A 21,900-nucleotide genomic window follows, 5' to 3' on the forward strand; every position below is an offset into this window, starting at 1 on the left:
TTTTTACCCGACACCGCGCGCACACCCGACTTAATGTACATATTATATACCTAACCCACGACGTCTGCAGGACGGAATATTTCAGACCGATATTGTTATATTATATTGTTGTCCTGCAGTATTGCGATTTACGAGCGTATATCACTGCAGGTGTGTTCGATAACCGGACGATACACATTATAGACAAGCGTCAGGGGCATATGTAGGTACATGCGCATAATTTTGCGGTTTTCCTAGATAGGTTTTTCAAATTTTCGAGTTGAATGCGGGGTCGCAGAAAATTGATCGTATAATAACCCACGGAGACGATCGAACTATTATACCATAATGTTTACCATATGGGTGCCGATAAACAATCGAGACAGTCAGTATTGTATTCACGCTATATAATAAGGTCAACATCGAAATTTCAAAAACACCTGCAACAGCTTTTGATATTGGGCATTAATGATTAATCCTAAACATAAAACCATCATTCGGCGCACGCTAACGCCCGAGGGATGAGGTTCCACATTACCCATTTGTTAAAGTATCTGTTGCAGACTTACAGCAATACAACGCGATTTTTTTTTTTTTTTATTGGATAACCCGCGGCAACTTAGGCCATTGGGTGTGGAGGAGGGAACTGTAGGTTTTTAAATTGGGTAGGTTGGTACACGTGTGTGTTGTGTTTTGGCAGAATTTCTAATGGGGCACCCGTATAAGGTTTCTGCCATGCCCCGGGTGGGGGGATGGCGGCACTTGTTCTCCGGACACCGTGACTTGCCCGGAGAAAAATGCCACCCGTGGCCGAGGTATCGAACTCGGGTCGGCTGCGTCGTAGCCGACGCTTTAGTCCGCTCGGCTACTCCGTCCCCCACAGCGCGATTTATAAAGCATCTTATTCTGCAATTTTTGAGCAGGGTCAAAATAAAAATATACCTACCTATAATCGCTAATACAATAGGATACTACAGGGATGATTTACCAAGCATGCTCACTCCCTTTTTTCATCATTAATCCCGCTGTTATTTAAAATCTGATTTTCGGAACTTTTAAAATATATACTTTATACTATTTGTATCACCAGCTAAAGACACTCCTATTAAGTCGTTCAACAAATCTCAAGAATTTGAAAATACGGTCTTAAATTTATTTAAAAATTAGAATAAATTCATTATTAAACCAAATTATGAAATTTAAAAGAAGAAAAAAACTAGTTTACGCCAAATTATACACAACTTAGCACTTACGCATTACAGTGTTTTGACACCCCCAGTTGATGGTTCTACTTTTTGGTGTAATTTTTTTTGCCACTTTAACTTTGGACGTCGATAAAAAAAAAATGTACGACTCGTTTTTTGCGGAAGCAGGACAAAATTCAGTTCAGAGTTCCAACTTCACGTAAACGTCGTGGTCATGATTGCAGTGTATACGTCCTATATATTGTCCACCGTCTTGTCATCCGGTTCACACCACGCGCGGCGACGATATAGCAGCTATGATATTATAGCGATTTATTTCAAACGGTTTCAAATAAACGGCCGCACGTTTTACATACATAATATACGTGGACAACAGCAATAATAATAATAATAATAATAATAATAAATACCGTTCTGGTGTTGCAGTTGTGCGTTGCGTATATCGAGGGTACGCATTATCTGACCGTCTGCTCGACCATACATAATTTTCAATAATATATACGTCCCGAGGTGTGAATTATTGAAATCGGCGGCGGCGCCTGTATGAAATCTAACGAAAACAACTCCTCCGAAATAATATGCATAACATTACATGGGTATACAACTGCTGAAATGGTACAATAATTATCTGCGCAGCCGTAAACAGTAGTCGGCGTTGTTGTTGCGGCGAGCTCTAAACACGGAATGATAATATATTAGATTAGATTATAGAGACAAACGTGAGATGATGGTAATAATATCTGCGGAATTTTTTCGTCAAATTATATCGTAGGACAAAAATCTTATAAAATTCCGATAGATCCCGGTGCTTATACGTACATATATTATATATGTATAATAAATATTACCTATACATATTGGTGCGTATACCACCTGTTTAACCTATCTATAATATACTAATACGCGTGTACCTACATCATACACACACATATATATATATTATATTATTATGCATATATGCCTCTATTCGTTTGAATATATAGGAAACATCGCCTCCAAACAAAACGTGACGGCGGCGAGTCGTTGGGTCATTCGGTTTGGAATTACACTCTCACAGATATTATGTATTATATATACACATATACACATACATATAGTCCCTCCACACATATATATAGGTACACGCGCGCGGTGCTGTAGCGGTCGTTTCAGAGATAAAAATCGAATAACTTATCCGCGTGCAAGAATAAAGAGGCTGCTGGATTTTACCGCCACCGTCGACGATATTTACCCGCCGCGCGTATATAATATTATGTAGGTATACTGCAAAACAATAGTATGGGTCCTATATATACATATAGGTATATATACCGTATACGCGGTATATATAGTATACTCAGGTATATAGGTATAATATGCATGCGGCGACGACGTGCAGAAGTCGCGTATACGGTTTTTGAGATTTGAATAATGGTTTTTGTTCCCATTGATAATCATGACCAATATAATATTATATACTCGTATTAAATATATTATTATTATAACGGTTGCCGATGCAGCGGCATACACGCTAAATTGTATATATTGTTGAGGGGTGTACATGCATTAAAGTCTTTCCGGCCTCTATACGTGCGTGCGGCGTGGTGTATAATATATTATATTACAATATATAATATTTTCAAATTTCCCGAAAATCCTATAGGTTCTTTATGGCACTACTATGCAAAGAGTATACTCCGTTTCGAACTATTCAATTTATTCCGCAAATAGCCTGCAGTTTTCTAAGCGCTTTGCATATATAGAGTTCAATGGCAGTTAGTTAGATTAGTTATAGGCCCTTCAGAAATACTAATTTAAAATTATGAAAAATTACTGAATGTACATTATTGTAAAGCACAATATATTTTATAAGTTCTAAGTATTTATTTTATAAAAAATTATTAAATATTTAGATATTCTACAATTAATAATTATAATGATACTCTATACTTTATTGTTTATATTGATTAGTAATTATCGATATTAAAAAAAAATACATACTATTTTCACTATTTTCTTTATTTTTACAAGTTGTGCCTTATATATATACCTATTATAATATTATACATGTCATAATTCACTATTCAGTGATTTCTAATTTTATTTCTAATTTCGGTTTGCGATCGTTATGATCTATTAGTTTGTATATATCTTAAAATCTTAATTTACCAATGTTACCTACTTATTGTTTATGTTATGTTCAACAGATTGTATTACGTTTGTATGAATAAAAAAAGATTACCTACCAAACTACCGCTAATAATACTAAGCATATAATATTATTGCATATTATTATTTTCATGACTCGTATACGTTATGATAGTATTATAAATGGGGAAATCGGTTATTCAGATTTAGAATTACGATGCAATGTACGATAGCAACAATTTTGAGTTTTTATTTAGTCAAGTGTGGCTGGACAGCGATCCGCAGATCATAATAATATATTATTATTATAGTATTCGCAGGGAATACAAATTGAGTGAATATTATATTATACAAGCGGTGACGTTCACACGCTATGCTGTGGAGTATAATTATTGACTTTTAGTATTTCTGATATTTTTATACATTTAACAGGGTCGACGGGATAACCGGTTGACAGGGTATGTCATATTATATTTATTCGATCCCTGCAGTATTACATTACCTATGTAATATATTATGTTGTCGGTTTAATGGTTTTATATATTGGTCATAATTTGCGCTGTTTGATTTTACCGATAATATTATATTGACATTTCACAGAAGTAAATCGTTGTTTTTAATGGTCTTTTGAAAAATAGCAATTTATTTTAATGGTTTTAACATTTTTCATTTTATATGACAGTCATTAATAATTGGTAAAAAATGATAATTACTTAAATCGAGCTTGGAACAATGCTTTTGTTTAGAATGTAACAACATAGCAATATATATACGTATAATATTCCGATAAATATATATATAAATCTGTCATAATATACTTAAGAGTTGAAGATAATACAGATATATCCAATAAAAAAATATTGAACCCGAACATGAAATTGATCATCGAACTATTCTGGTGTATAAATTATACATAAACATAATATTATATCAAGTATCAACGAGTATGGAGTAACCATATACGCTTCAATGCTTCATATATATTCACATGGCGTATACGTTTTGGTTAATATTTGTAGTCTTAACTCTTAAAAAACCAAATCGGATAAATAAATTGCACTGTACTATGACATTTATTTTTAATTTTTTTTTTTTTGATTACATGCGCATGCGGTAACGTGAAATATATTTCAGAAATACGACCGGTACCTTATTGATTAATACTTGAAAATTAAAATGTTTGTATAGAAATTATAGAAACTAGTTTTTTGATTTGACGTGCGCTCAATGAGCCGTGTCACCGTGAATAAAAAAACGTATGCTGGTGAAATTAATCAACATATACGCCAGAACCAATTCGAAATGCATATAAACTTATAATTCCAGGTTAGGTAATAGGTTCCACATATTATCAGGCATGCTTTACCAAAACCTCATTACTTAAAATCCAGTATTTCTTCAATATCTTCTTTTTCTCAGTCGTCCCCATCGCCGTCGTATACATTTCAATTTGTAAGCGTTCGATCGGATTGTAGTACAACATTCGACATATAAACGAAAACTGTTTTCACCCCACGTACAGAATGTAATTGCGCATACAAAATATAACTAAACCGAGCATTAAATTAGTCGTATTAAACTTTTCCTCCCCGCGTTAAATTAGCATATAATGGTACTACGAGGTTATAGGAGTCATATATATATATAGAGACTTGCACGGGTGCATAATGCATTAATGCATATTATAATATAAGCCATACTAAACGGAACGAAAACAATATTATATAATATTATTATTATTATTTTATAGTCCAGGTATGGAAATGATTCCGCGTCTGTCCATTATATATATATATGTCATTATGCGGACTATATCAGGCGATTTAATAACGTGATTTACGACGAACGCGAAAAATTCAATGGTCGCGTCATAACGTACCATCACGTTTATATAATATTAAGTGATATATTTACGATGTAAATTTATAATAATATATATATATATATATATAGATTGTCTGTGCAGTATCGGCGGGACACTCTACACACGCCTCACATCTGTGTGCGAGCGTCGCGACGTAGCAAATAAGACTCGGGAAAAAAAAATCTCCGACCGGAAGTATTGCGACCCCGGCTGAGTAATAATAATAACAATGATAGTATAATATTTCGTCGGCCGGCCGGAGAATATTATTATTATCATCATCATGGGAAGAGCGGAACGGATTGACGGGCGGGCGAGGCGGCGGGGGAGACACGACTCGCGCACGAACGCCGCCGCGGCCGTCGACGTGACTCATTGGCAACATCTGCGCGCACCCGTCCGGTCGGCGGCCGCGTATTCCGTCGTGTGATTTTTTTTCACTTCCCCTCGCCACTCCCCGGCCACCCCGTGACACCGCCGCTCGTCCCCACGTCGTCGCGTTTCTCGCAAGTCGGTCGTCCGCCCGCCCGTCCGTCCGCCCGACCGTCGCGGCGCGCGCTCTGCCCACACACCTGCGACGGTTTTTCGCCGGTAACGTCGCCCGGACGCCGGATTCGGATCCCGTTTTTTCGGACACCGCACATGTTCGGAGCACCAGCATCCGACCGCCGGGCGTCCGGGATCCGCGGCTGTCGTCGTCGTCCACCAGCCGCCGGTTTGTCGGTCATATTGCGCGGACACCGCGCGCGAGGGGGGCTTTCTCCGCGTACACGATACGACGACGACGACGACGGCGGCGGTGGCGGCGTCGAGAGGTGTCTTTTCGTCTCGACCTCACCGCCCGCTCGACGGACACCCGCGATTACGTGCCGCGCTCGCGCGACCGTTTTTCCGCAACCGCCGCCCGTCATATTTTCGCCGTTACCATACGTCATTGCATTAATTTATATCATAACATGATTTTAGGTACTAATCGACAATCGTATAAATGTATATCCACGTATGCTTATATATATATATTACTTATATATATATATATATATATATATATATATATATATACTTATACTTATATCCTGTGCACTGCGAACACGATGATAATTTTCATTGGAAGCAACGGATGGAGTGCACGAAAAACGTGTAACAAGTATATGCCCCGAAAAAATATTTAAACGTGTGCCATTTACGAGCTCGTTAGTTATATTATCTTATTATTATACATAAATATTATGACTTTTACCATACAGCATACTGGCATGGGTATATCGTATTTAGTTATAGTAATTTCGGTCCAAACGACTTTTTTTGGAACTCAATTACTTAGATAAAACTCAGAGCGCAGAAGAGTATTCGTAATAATATATGGTCGTAATGGGCTTGCACAGTGAAGCTTTTATTTTTAAAAATAATTTGGGCCTACACTCCAGATGAAAATTAATAAGCAATCGTAAATCGTAATTTACACGAAAAGAAAAAATAGCATAATATATCCAAATCAATTACGGTACATGTTATAGGAGATTTTTCGATGGATTTAGTGTATGATATTGAATAAAAACAAAGTCAATTCGTATCGTTTATCAATTAACTTATTCGCGACAACAAACGCGTGTTCCATTCATAAAAATCGAATTTCGCGTGGGAAAACTTGTTGCACGCGCCACCCTTCCCCGCCTCCGTGTATGACCAACCGACCGCCGTCCACGCACTGTATTAAATTTGTTTACTAGAGTAGAACGACTTTATTAATAATATTATTACTATCATAACAAACGGAGGATGGAGTGCTCATTTCGATTATTCCGCACCTCGTGTTTTCCATTTCTATCGTTCTTATATAATGTGTGTTTAGAATCCCGCGCACGACAAAAGTTCCGACAGCATAATGTCCGTACTAGAAAAAATTGTTTGCAGTTCAAAAATATTAATAAAAAATAAAATCATTCAAAAGTACCAACTTATTATTAAATACTGCATGTTATTAAGTGTATAATTACTATATGATATTATAAACTATATAATTAAATAATTAATGTAATTTAGATTTTATAATATTAAAGGAAAAAAAAATAACAATAAATTAATTTTATTTTCATTGTTTATCATCATCACCATTTGCTGAAACGACAGAATATTATTTTGAAATTTTATTGTGAACATTTTAATAAAAAAAATATGGTCTGTGTATTATATATTTAATAATATTATGTACTTTTAAATTGTTATGTATGCTGAGTGGTGAGTACATTGAAATAAAATAGCTAGGTACCTAGCTATGGTAAAATGTTCACTGGGTCATGATAGAATAAATAAATTAACAATGTACGTACCTACTACGAAATGTAAGTTATGCATCTGGTATTCTGGTTGCTGGTTACAAATTATTTAATGAAAATATAGATACCTCCATGGCTACATAATTATACAAATAATGAACATTGATGTTGTCGAACTGATAAAACGGAATCAAAACTTAATAGTTTGATAAGTAATAGATGTATTTCTAAATTAACGTTCGGTTCCCCGTCTACATGACTACATGTATTATAATTTATAAATATATAATATAAGTATACAAATATTACAATGTCGTCAAACCAATTCAGATGACTTCTGTGAACAAGGCAACGACGGACGTCGGATTCGTTTATAATTATTATTTAGTTAGTTTCCTCATTGTTTGTGTCGTGCATCTGTCACGTGCTTGAAAGTTCCCCCAAAATTGTGATTTACGACAATCCTATCCTTGAATTTTGAATTACAAATTTAATTTTGATGTACAATAACTATATCTCGGACTGTCCCGAACTTTCCGATTGGATGATGCAATTACAGCAGTATAACGTCGTGTTAGTAGGTATCTATTGAGTGCCTATATAGGCTATAGCCTATAATGCATGCCTACCATCCAAAATTTGAAACCACCGCGCATTGAAATCATATTTCAGCCATTCCTTCGATTTGGATGTTTTGGCTCTCAAAAGATAACACCTATTATCACTATACATCACGTATATTTATATATAATACATACGATATTTTTATTATATTATATTTTATCGCCAAGTTCTCGAGAGTTCAATAATATTTGCCGAGTCGTCGAGTTTCGAGAACAATACAATTGGTCGTTAACAATTTTGTTGGATAAGACACACACTCGCATATAAAAATTTATAATATTATATACCTGTATATAATATTATTATATAGCTACATATTATTTTTATTTTTAAAACAAATATGTTTACTTACTTCTAGCTTTTGTCCAACGTCGTTCCATACAGTATCCAAGGTCAAAAGATGACACGTATTTAAAATTTACATAATATTACGCGCACTGCATGGTGCGTACCGCGGCGATATACCGGCTCGTGTTATCACGTCATTATAATTTATAATATAGTTGCAAAAAATCGCGAAGGTGTTGTATACCGGGAACCCGGTGACCGTATACCGATTATCACGGTGTCCGCCTCCACCCGCGGCATGTTATCGGCCAATTATTTCCGCGAACTTCCATTGTTTTTCGCACACTTCGTTTTCGACGTGACTTCATCCCGAAAATTCGTCCCCCCACGACTTGATTCCACCTGTGGACGATGAGGAAAAAATTTGAGTTTGACATAAACCTATAAATAATAATTATGATTTTTTTTTGTAATTGTATTTTTTTCATCCGTGTTGAGTTTGATTTTGGATTTTTTTCGGCCGGGTATGTTGTATATTTTTTGTCTGGGGAGGTGCTTGGATGCAAGAAGCCTTTGACGTCCTATACGAACAGTGAATGGAATTGTTGTGTGGAGGGGCTAGAGATACACCTTATACGCGTGAGAGTGTGGGAACAAATATTATAAATTGATTCGTAGTATACATAATATTTACTATATACGGGAGTTCGGCGCGATATATTTAGGATGAAATTTCACTATTCTGCTTCGAGTAAACATTAAATAGGTAGGTACCTAAATAATATAATATATTGTATATGTATAGTGACACGCTTTTTTTTTTATACTCGTCGACGCGTGTAACCGTGGTCACGCTTGCAGTGGTGTAATATTGACATATTATTGTGATCTGCCATCAAATCATTGCACAAACTATACTTGTAGCGATTCCGTTCAATATAAATCCAGTGATCAGTAACTTACGTTGGAATATTTTGAGTCTGCCATACGTATAGTCGGCTCTAAATCGGACGTTATTCACATAAATATAGATATATTTCGATACACCGTATAGGACATAGGTCGTATAGGTATATATAGGTTTATATAATAAGTTGTCTATAGGTATATCTAGAATAACAAATCGTTCGTATTACATAATTTGTCTGTAATTTTCTGCCGGTGTACAATATATTTTTACGTGCAGTTATGTACTGCTGCAGCGTAACGCCGTAACGATTTCGCGTACGCGTTAAATATGAAAGAAATAATATTATATACACACAATGGAGATAAGTCGCCTCCTCTTCGTTTCGCTGACTCGCCAAGGTCCTTTGCGACTGTTGTAGGTATAATATTATTATATACATAAAATATACGTCACGAAAATCCCACACGAAACACGACGGAATCTCCGCGTAATAATACCGTTTGTGGACTTATTTTTTCGTCAACACAAAATCGATTATTAAACGCCCCCGCGCCTTTAAGCGCACGATATATTTTACGGTACACGAATTCGTATGATAGTAAAATTATTATATTATGCTGTCAGGGCCGTATGTTCAGGATAGGGCTGTTAGAGGGCGTGCGTGAGCCAGGAGTGCAATATTCCATGACAGTGATGTTAATTTTACAATCAATCATATTATGACTATACAATATAAATACAATAATTATTGAGTTTCAGTCGTAATAATGTATGGAGACAAAAGCTCGTATTGAAGGCTTGTAAGGTCTAGTAGGTAATAGGTATACTATTGGACATATTTTGTGCTCCAATATTATATATATTTTTTGTATTATTTATTTAGTTTTTACACTTCAATCGGTAGATAAAACAACAAAAGTAAAATGGATTCAAAAATCCAATCGTGTTTGTGATTTAAAAACGGCCGTGATATAAAATAAGAAAACGAAAAATTGTCATCGAAATTATGATCCATTGGCGGCCAATTCAAAATCATGACCAAAAACAAAACTGAAAAATACGGCATATTTTTTTTTGGGGGGTATGAGGAAGGGGCTGGACGCTATTACAATATATCGCCCAACCTTAAATACGCGCGGCCCTGTATATGCAGATTATATAGGTACCTCTATAGCTGAATTCACAGCTCGCGCGTAGGTCATATTATTATTAAATTCGAGATGAATCAATAATAATTTCTTATTAGGACTTCACACGAACCTTTCCTGCAGCAGATCGCGGCTGCAGCAGCTGTCACGATATAGTCGCGATTGTATCGTCCGCGGTTCGCGTGTGTGTATATAATCAGTATATTATTATAATATAATATAGATAGGTTCCCGATATATTGTGTATAGGTTAGGATGGGAAGAAGCACATCACTGTACGAACGTTCATATGCAAATATCTTCGAAAGCATTACGCGCCTACCATATAGGTATATAATGCATTTCTATTGCTTTCACCATACGGTCAAAGGAACCCGGGAGATAAAAATCCCAACAGAGTAGTTACTTTTCGCGGACCCCTCCCCAACCCCACCACACACACACACAAGCTCTGCACTAACCACACTATCCACGCTGCAACCGTCGTCAGGCGCCCTTAGGTATGTACCTAATACCTGGACATATAATATTATAATAATATACGCGCATAAATACACCGGCCGACGCGCGAGATATACTGGTTCTGACGGTGCCGCCGCCGCCGCCGCCGCCGCTGCCGATCACGTTTTGCGGATTCCAGCACAAGTCTATACTTTTTTTTATTGAATACGTACCTATATAATATATCTAAACCTAACCATCTGATGTATGCGTTATATGTGTGTAAACGTGTACACATATATACGTGTATGTACGCACGTGCTGCGGCGTTTTAGACGCGTCCGACGTCGTCGAATCGACCATAAAACAACCGTTCCGGGTCGTATCTATGCACAATAATAATATATACTACTTAATAATATATACTTTCCTACATATATATACTGTTATATTTAAATAATGTGTACTTATGTACGTGCGCGTGCGTCGTGTGCGATAAAAAACAAATATTATATATATATGTATACCGTCGTCTTTCAGTTGGTTATATATTTAGTGAAGGGGTGGAACCGGTGAGCAGCACGTCCTGCAAAATATTTAGGTAAAGTAAATTTAAGACATTTCTTGTTAAAATTAGAATAAAATTATTTTATCATAACACCTATTCCTATACCCGTTTAATATTAAAGTATTATAAATTCAAGTATTTATCATCAACGATTAAAGTATATAATTAAATGTAAACCATAGAGTAAAGAATATAAACTATATTACATTTAAAATTATTTTTTTTTTATTTTTATTGAGAAAATTTTAGTTTTTTTGAAATTTTCAAGCAAAAACTAAAAAGTTAACAAATGTTTTTACTGTTAATTTTCTAGAATAAATTATTGCAATACGTTGATAAAATTGCTTGGCATTTTGAAAAATCTCTACACCCACTTCCATAATGGATGAAAGTGTTAATATAATTTATTATGTATAGTAGTGGCGAGATATCCTTCAGAAAAAAAGTTAAAGTATTAAATAATTATATCTATTACCATCCTTCGTTTAATTTTTTTTAAATTTTATTGAATAAATTACCAAATTTAAAATGGTTTTACTTAATATTATTAATATACATAGTATAATGTCCACATAAAACATCCATTCAGAAAATATTTAAAATACATTTTTAATACTTTTAAGATTTAAAATAAGTAATAAATAAACAGTGAAACCTATACTAGTACACGGCATATTGACATATAAGTAAATTACATATTAAATTAAAATTAAGTTATATTAAAATATACTGTTTAAACAGCAAAAATTCAGTTTAAGATAAATTAAATAAAAATAATTAAGATAATTAAATACATTAATTTGTTTTTCTAAAATTAAAAAATACACTAACTTTGACTATAATAGCATATAGTATAAAACACAGCCGATGGATAATGATGGGGATGTGTATGTGTTGATTGGTGTGCTAAATGCATGACAGCACTGATGCAATTTGAGAACGGTAAATTATTGACATATTTTATTTATATACTATTTTATTTTGAATCGTCTTGTACCGTCTTGATGTGCAAACTCTAGGATACGAATAGAACTATATAGGTATGTAAATGGTTTTCAAAGTCACTGCAGCAGGTTTCGAGATTTTTCTAAAAGATTAAACGATTTACAGTGTGGTGTGCAAAAATAGCTAGTCGTTCATACAATTAAATAAACATGGTGATAAACGCATTCTACAAGTAATATGCAACGTTTGACATTTCGGTGTTATAATGTTTAAGTGGTTCGAACAAATTCGATTACTCGTTTATAAATAAAGGTGTTAATACCATTAAACGAACACTCAATCAATAAATAACGCGGTGTGGTAATATAGCGAAAAATCATAATATTCACGATTTGTGTGGGAAAATATATTTGTTTTGTATACCTAAATATTAATGAAAATTCAAAATAAACCTTGACATATAACACCTTTCGACCGCAATACCAGCGAATGACGCGCTACCTAATAATCACTCAAGAGCCGGCCGGTATCACTCTGCGAAAAGTGAAATATGTGCATAGAATATTATTATTATTATTCAACGCGCAAATATTATAAAATACTTTGTTTTGAAAATCTATGTCCATACTCCACACTCACCATAACGAAGAAAAATTAAATATAGCGAACGTTCTCATGGTTCGTGAATCACGAGCCTCTGATAAAAATATGTTCTACGTGTTTTTATCCTTTTAGGTTGTATGTATCGCATGGCGTACCGAGAAGTCAGCGTATATTGTAAATGGACTAAAAAATGAAAACAATATAACTGACCGACTGCAATAAAAATTATACGTTTAATCTCATTGTTCCGAGCGTTTATATAATAATTATGAGTAGTCATCAATAATGGCCTGTGTTTATATCACGTACCCAAATAATTCACACGAATACCGTTTAAGGTGTTCGGTTTTTGCTATACACAGCGCCAGCCCGCGTACACGCATGTTTATCGAGTTGTAATAGAGCACTGCAATGTATGTCATACAAATATTATAATATTCCCACGAACCGAGAATCGTATTTACGTTTAATTAACGTCAAAATTATATACTCCAAAAGCGCAAATATGGGTTGACCTAATAAGACGTGTGAAAAACATTTTGTTATTATTTTTACCTATACGGCAAAATCACGGTTTTTGGTAAATGTTGATTTTCCAATCCAATATAGTATTATTTAACATATTATAGGTATCATTACAGTCGTGTTGTGAGAAAAAGAGCATACAATTCAAAATACAAACAAAAAATAGTAAAAAAAAATGTTAAACATTGCTCTAGATTGTCATTTACTATTAATGTCTTAAATATTGAATTGTGATTTTGTAAGTTTTACAAATTGAATATAATATAATAATTTTATTTTGTAGTTATTGTACATATATAAGTTATTTAAGCCTACCATATAAGCAAACCTAACCAGTTGGTGGAATTAACGATCGTTTAGTTGGCAAATGCTGACCACGTCGCGTGGTAGGGCCCTTTGCCTAAATTATTTTCGACTACCTATAAAGTACAAAGAAAAGGTTTTGTAAAATGTTGGTACATCATAACTCTCGGATAAGTTTTACACGAGGCTCCCTGTTTATGGGTTTTCAAATTATATCATTTCAATCTTAAATCCACGATTGTGTATTATAACGCGTAGGTAGCCAATATAATGTCCATCGCATTTCTAAATTACAATTTACGATATCACATCACAAGGTCGTGTTTATTGGTTTTTGAGAATTTTTGTTTAGACTTCACAATCTAAAATTTATTGAGTAGTAGGCAGATCATACACAATAGATTAGATATGTTTTTTACGCTCAGTGAATTTAAATTTCAAAAATTATCACATGAGATAAACGTTAAGAAAAATGTTAATATTTTATGAATAATCCGTATCCGTATGTATAACGCGCATAAGTGAAGTGTTTTCAATATTTTCGGATTAATGAAATTTTTTAGTTTTAATCAATATACAAAAATGTTTTACAATTTTGATTAAAGTATTTATTTATACGAAGAAGTGCAGGTTTTATACTTTATACTATAAAGTATTATAAGCTTCTTCGTGATATATTATAAAGTTTATAGTATATCATTATCACTGACATGAAAAAAATAAATATGTAAAACATTAAATACCTATATTACATTATTCGATTTCATTTACCCGAAAATCTTGAAGAAATAATTCTAATAAAATTAATCTTTGAAATATTCAGCCGACCAATTTGTAATATCTAATAAGCAATGATATTGATTTCCTTGGGACATCTATAAATACTCGTTTTTCGATGTATATCGTTATTTCTACTAAGTACTAAATAGTTGTAAAATATTATTTTTTATTATTCTTAATAGAGAATTGCAGCATCTGCAACTACTGACGTTATTAGCTAAAAAAAGATACGGTTTAATAAACAATATTAATGTTATATTGTTGGAATATTTTAGATAACGATACAACAAAATATATTTTTTTTAAACTATTTTTATAAAGAATGTAGAAACTACGTATTATCTTAATATGATATACCATGTTTAACTTTAAAATTATAGAGCCTAGATAATTCATTAATGCATTGTATAGCTTTAGAGCTATGCTATTCCATTAAGTACTTCAAATTTAATTTTGTTATTCACATTCTTTGATTAAATTATATGTATACTAGCTGCAGTAAAACCCGACTTCACCCGGGAAAAAATGAACACACCTAAAATCCGGTGCTACGTATATCGGCGAATCTGGATAATAGATAAGTCATGAAGACAATACATTTTAACTAATCGTTACAGTAATGTAAGAGTTGAAACTAAAAATTTTTCGATAATGCAATTTATAGAATTCATCTAGTCGTGGTAAAAAAAATAGATAGTGATCGATGTTTTCTTCAAAATACATTCATGTAATTCATATTCAAACTATGTATGCAACAAAATGTATATTAATATGTACTATATGTAGTTTATAATTTCGGCTAGTCTTTATTTACGGCAGGTTCCGTTAACGATTATATAATCGGCAGGGGTAGACTGGGAATAAAAATTAGCCCTGGGAAACAGAAAATTCGGCCCAATTTTGGGTTAATAATAAAATATTTATAATCCAAGCAGACCAAATTTAAATACAGTACATAATAATATGTACCTAACCTCTCCACTTCCCCTCAGACAAAAAAAATTTAAAAATTGGGTGACGTGATGATGTGACTCAGGAAATAATTTGGAACAACTCGGTGAAAAAAAATTGAAAAAAAGTTGAAGTGTAGTCAGAAAATTGTTACATAAAACAGGTCTGTTCTTTTATATAATATATTGTACCTATCTAAGGATTATAATTTTTTTTCTGCTTATTCATCTTTTTTAATCACAATTATATCGTAATTAATAGTTTATATTTAATTTCGTGGGTTTTAAATTTACATTATAATTGAGGGGTAATACTATTATAGTGCCCTTAAAAAAAATGAATAGTAATTTTCTTCAAAATATTAAACTAAATACCTTTCCATACCTACTATAAACTCTATAAGCTGGATGTTTAAATAAATTCTTATCAATTTGATTTGTTGCCAATGGACGATTTTCTTATCATGGTATATTCATGTTATTTTAATTATTGTAGGATTAACATTTGCTTATTGTAATCATTTTTGTACAAATTGTAAGTTTTCTTAAAATAAAAAAAAACTTTGTAAATTCAAAACACATTATTATTACTTGTTTTATTAATTAAAATCGTTGATTGATGTATTGTTCGACACTATCCTCAATACTATATGGTATATGTATACAATGTCTAGTGATATCATTTTATTGTATATATAAGTGTTATTTATTTCCACCAGTTAACTGTTGAGTATAATGTCATATTTAAAACGACAAATTTGAATTTACAAGCTATATTTCCTCCTAAATAGGACTAAACCAAGTAAATACCTACCTACGTATTTCGACAACTTATTTAACTATTTCGGTTTTAGTCTTTAGTGCCTTTGCCTACCAACAATAAATACTATTTACCAAACATAATCATAATATTCATAACGACTAAGAATTGTTTTTTTATTATTTATACATACACCTTAACTGCTAAGGTTATTACTTATTAGCGTTTCTGAAATACATTACAATTTAAAGATTTATACAAAATATTTTAAGTATGATACACGAAAGCCTTAAGTTATTTTAGTTGCATGTGATATATCTATGTGTGTATGTCATATTTTCTGAATCTGGTTAGGAATGATATGATGCTTTTAAACTAAGAATTTTTATTTGTGGGAACAGTGACAGAAAATAATAATTAATAATCGTGTAACGGGAGTCAGACAATTTTAAATATTACAAAATTATTTGATATTAGTTTTAAATAAAATATATAGTTTATAAGTCCCCGTTACTCTATCACTTTCCTATTTAAAAATAAATATTGAATACAAATCGTATTTAATATACAATTGAATATTATGAATCGTGGGACGCGGATGAATAATTTACATAGAATAGAGTTTGAAATATAAGTAGGTTGTTAAAATTACTTAAGTGATATGCTAAAAATTCTAATAAATTGTATTATTTAAATATATTATACAATATACATATATTAAAATTAAATTGTGTAATATATTTAATTTGTTTTTCTAATAATATAAACAATTATAAATCCTATACCCAATATCATGCTATTTATTTTGCGACCAGAATAAATTTGTATTACAAATATGTTGAGGGTTTCATATACATGATTTTGTATAAAATTATCATTATTTTTCCAACGTAAATTTCTGGTCAAGATTATATATTATAAATGTATATTTTAATTTTCTAGAGTACCTACCTATGTAGTAAGAACTCATCAATATAACCCATTTGAAATGGTTTAAGTTATTTTTTTTACATTATTTTACATTTTTACCGTTTATTTGATCAAATCTTTCATCATCTGGGCTTAAAAAAAGTATTTATCATATACTGATATACCACAATACATCTTCTGAATAAATAATTTTATATCTGAATGTATAATGATGCCATGAACTTATCACAGTAGGTATGGTGTTTTATAGTAGATGTAAGTAAGTTTGCACCAACTACTGCAAAGTGTCCTTGGATTGCCCAAACATGGCAGGGACACCTTAAATGGAAAAATACTCGATAAAATTACTCTCCGTATTGACTACAACACTGGTTTATATTAAGGTATATACATAAACATACATTTTTAAACAGTTCAAAATAGCGGTGAATTTGATTTTTTTTCCTGGTTGGTTTTTTTTTTTTGAATACTTGCATCGTTAAAGTACAATGTTCACGATAATCAATTAAAATGTCAATGTTCCTTAAGAAATTATTTAATACATTTTATACCTAACCTGCAGTAACCACTATGAGTTTTTAAACCTCTCGAATACCATTCATATTATGTAAAATAAATGTGTCAACGCATTCAATTTATATACTACCTATTAAATTAGTATTTACTGACTATTTAGTATGTACCTACACATCGACAATAAAATATTTTAATATAGTTCTTAAATATTTTATTGCAATATCTAATTTTTTTTAAGGCCAAAATATTAAATTAACTAGGTATATGGAGTAGGTATAGTTCAAACACTTGACTTATGAAATGTTAATTCATACAATCTTTATATAATAAACATAACATTCATCATAATTATTAATTACAATTGTTTTTTACTTTCTTTTTACGTACCTATTTGCAAATGAATAAATATTAATTATCAAGTAATTTAAAAATTCAACTATTGTTCGATAACCGATGATATAGGCACAAAGTTAAAATTTGTAAATTTATATACCTAAGTTTAGTTGATTTATTCAGGAAAACTTATAAAGAATAATAAAAATAAAATAAATTTCAAATACATAAAAATATAAACCAAAAGATTAGGAATAATGAATTTTCAAAAGTTTCAAATAACATTTTGATTTTGTGTTAACGAGACTATAATTTATGTTAAATTAATTATACAATGTACGATATAAACTATCCACATACCTGCAGTAATACAACTTAAATAATAAATATTTTTTTTAAGTAGCATTTTTATTTTTCATATAACTCATTGACAATGTATCAATGTATCGATTTTAGATTTATTACCTAGGTACCTAACTTTGATAAATTTATTATAATGATAAATAACTATTTCTTAATCAATAAATATTATTTTAAAGGTTAAAAGATTAGTAGGAATAGATAAAAGCATTTAAATACATCTATGTAACTATATGTAAGTGAAAACAGTAAATAAATATAACAAACCGGTTTTATTATTGAATATAAATTAAGTAAATAAGTAATGTACATCTTAAATGCAAATATTATTTTACTTAAAAAGTTGACCTATTTTGGGTAAAATATTATTTTGTTATGATTGTAACCTTGTAAGTACATTTTGATGTTCTAAATCTAATGAAACTATAGGTGTCTACTGTCTAGTATACATGTTTTACAGTGGTGGGCATTTAAATTTCAAACAAACCAATTCATATCAAATAATTAAATAAGCAGTCTAAATGACACTTTACAATACAAAAATAAATAAACAATCATTGATGGTTTTATGCTTTTAGCTAATTCTATAGGAACATAATAAGTTTCGACTTGTGACTATTGGAAATAATATTTACTTAACGGTTACACTTGAAAAATTTAGATTTTTTTTCAAATAAATAGGTGAAAATATTTATTATTCGACGACCGTCTTTCAGTATGCATAGTATCTATGTAATATAAAACGATTTACGTCGTAGTATTTTCTACTCTTGCAGTTAGCGTGAAGTATAGCCAGTTGATCGGCAAAGCATTTATATATACTTTATCAGATTCGACAGATTCTGTATACATAGTCCTTCGGAGTATTTACACGAGGTAATAAATTTACTTGTCTTTTTACAACGAATAATCCAATAGCATTTTGGTCCCTATCATAGACACGATTCCATTGAGTAGGCAATATAATTTAATATCAATGACTATCCATCAATGTTTCTGTGACACAAAATAGATAATAAAAGTAAGCGAATCGCGTAATTTATGATATCCGCTTAATCAATTAGTTTTACTCGCATACGAGTACCTAGTACCTACATATTATATATTATAATATGGTAGGTACTAAACATTTATGTAAAAATTTATTGAAGATGCAAAAAACGAAAATATTTTAACAATGCAATCGTAAAATATGCATAATATGCAATGATAACAACTTTATTCACATTCCTGATGAATTTTTCACATTTTTATTACTCTATTTTATTTTCTCATTTAGTAATTTTTCTTAGTACATTATATTATGTATACCTACAATTCTAAATCAACGTTCATGCATCTACAGTTATACCACCGGGAAATAAATATTACATTCGGTAAAGCTGTACTCTGATGTATTAGCTATAATATTATTCGATATATATTTATGAAACTTATTAATTATTATTGACTGTTTGTGTATACACAATAACTAATAACATAGATTTCTATGCTGAAGATGGTATAGTATAGAAATCAGTGCATTATTGAATGCAAATTTCAAACAATGCCGTTCTAAATTGCCATAAACTGAAAAAAAGAGTTTTGTACATAGGTATATAGGGATAATCTAATTTAGATTAATTCTTCATTCTGTCATAATATTTATAAAAATAGTATTTAGTTAGGTATTTTATTTTAACTATAGGTTATAGGTATCTCAAAAACGACAAATAGACCAAAATGTATTGTGACCAATAGCCATAATATATAATTTAATATCGGTCAGTACTTTTAGAGATATAAATAGGTACCTAGTATAACATTTTAACTCAGTTATTCGTAATAAAATAATAAATAGCGGACACACTATACACACACTAAATATTTTCGTATCTAGTAAAATTTTTTTTAAATAATCAGATTTTAAAAAAAAAATTAGAAAACAAGTTACTGAAATGGTGGGGAGGGGCTGCTTTACACGTATTTACAGTATAAAATGTATTCTTTGAGATATAAAAAAAAAAAAAACTGAAAAATAATAATAGGTATATTATTGACATCTCGTCGTGATGCGAATATAATATTATAGGTAATGTACGATAGTAATTTAATTCGAAATGCGCGAGTCACCCTTGCGTCGTTTTATAACTTGATAGATATACGCTAGCCCGTATATATAAATATATAATACTATATTAAATCGTATATGCGGTTTCCTCGGGGCGCTTTTAGGAATAATATTAATCATACGTGCGCGCGTGCATGGCGTTCCAGCATCCGAAGACGAAATAAAATAATAATAATAATAATATAGATCTACGACACGAGTAAGTACCTACGCTACATATATAGTTAGGTATACACTACACCACATTGTATAGTAGCATAGTAAGTAGTAGTAAAAAACTCGCGCGCGGGCCACTTTGTTCCTCGCGCGTTCCTTCCATCATCATTTTCATCATTATAATCATCATCGTCGTCATCATCATCATCACAGTCGCCGCCGTATAAATTATATTATATTATTGTTGTGCTGCGGTAACGAGCGCGTGCGGCCGTTAAATTAATTATCACAAACACGAGACGACGCGGCGTTATTTCTTTTTACACACATCGCGTATTGTATGTATATAGGTGTAGGTAGGTAGGTCTATTGTGCGTATACTGAAACGTATAACTTGTTGATGAGACGGTGAAGGCTCTATAGGTATATATATATATATGTATTTGTAATGAAGATTATGGGCGCACGTGTTATTACGAATGGATATTATACTTTTTCACTCTACTTAGATATTATAATGTGTCAATAATAATATGTAAATTATGCAAAGCAGTAATTTCTCTTTGTTCGTAATATTGTATTATATAATTTAAAATATGTCGTGGCGAAGCGAGTGTTGAACAATATCTATAAAGGCTAACATATTATATAGACGAGTGCTGCAATACCTTTTTGATTCCCTCGATAATATTATAGTTTATCACTATAATCGCAAAGAAAATACAGATAATAGTGCTTCCGGAAACGCTCCACTCGGTAATGAATTTCGAACGCGGTGAATTATTATAAAATTGGGTAATTTAAAAATATATCCCAACGCACAATACCCTAGCACAAAATATCTGATATACCAGACTACCTGTTGCAGTAGCGCAGTGCGCCCGTCTCTTATGTATCGGTTGTATTTTTATTTTTTTTTATAATATTGTTTTTCATTACGCATAATAATATTTTGCCTGAAAATAATAATAATAATAATAATTGAGCGGTGGCTGCTGCGGCGGCGGCGGCGACGACGACCGTGAAGGCATCCTCCAATCGGCTACTCCGGTCACGCCTCCCTACTCCCCTTTCGCGACGGCGGCGTCGGCGGATAGGTACTTAACCTGGCGGGGCCCCTCTATATCATAATATTATATAATAATGATCTATCAAAATTGAAATCCGTCGAAATATTATACGTACACTCGTACGTGTTG

At 32.0% G+C, this 21,900-nt stretch overlaps 1 protein-coding gene across 1 annotated transcript in view; it reads left to right on the plus strand.

Annotated features, from left to right (window-relative positions):
* Positions 1 to 21,900, plus strand: part of LOC132940400 (serum response factor homolog) — an 87,614-nt gene that overhangs the window by 39,304 nt on the left and 26,410 nt on the right. The gene's annotated exons all lie outside the window — the stretch shown is intronic.

The sequence above is a fragment of the Metopolophium dirhodum genome, chromosome 3 (assembly GCF_019925205.1).
Source record: "Metopolophium dirhodum isolate CAU chromosome 3, ASM1992520v1, whole genome shotgun sequence".
In the NCBI taxonomy this organism is placed as follows: domain Eukaryota; kingdom Metazoa; phylum Arthropoda; class Insecta; order Hemiptera; family Aphididae; genus Metopolophium; species Metopolophium dirhodum.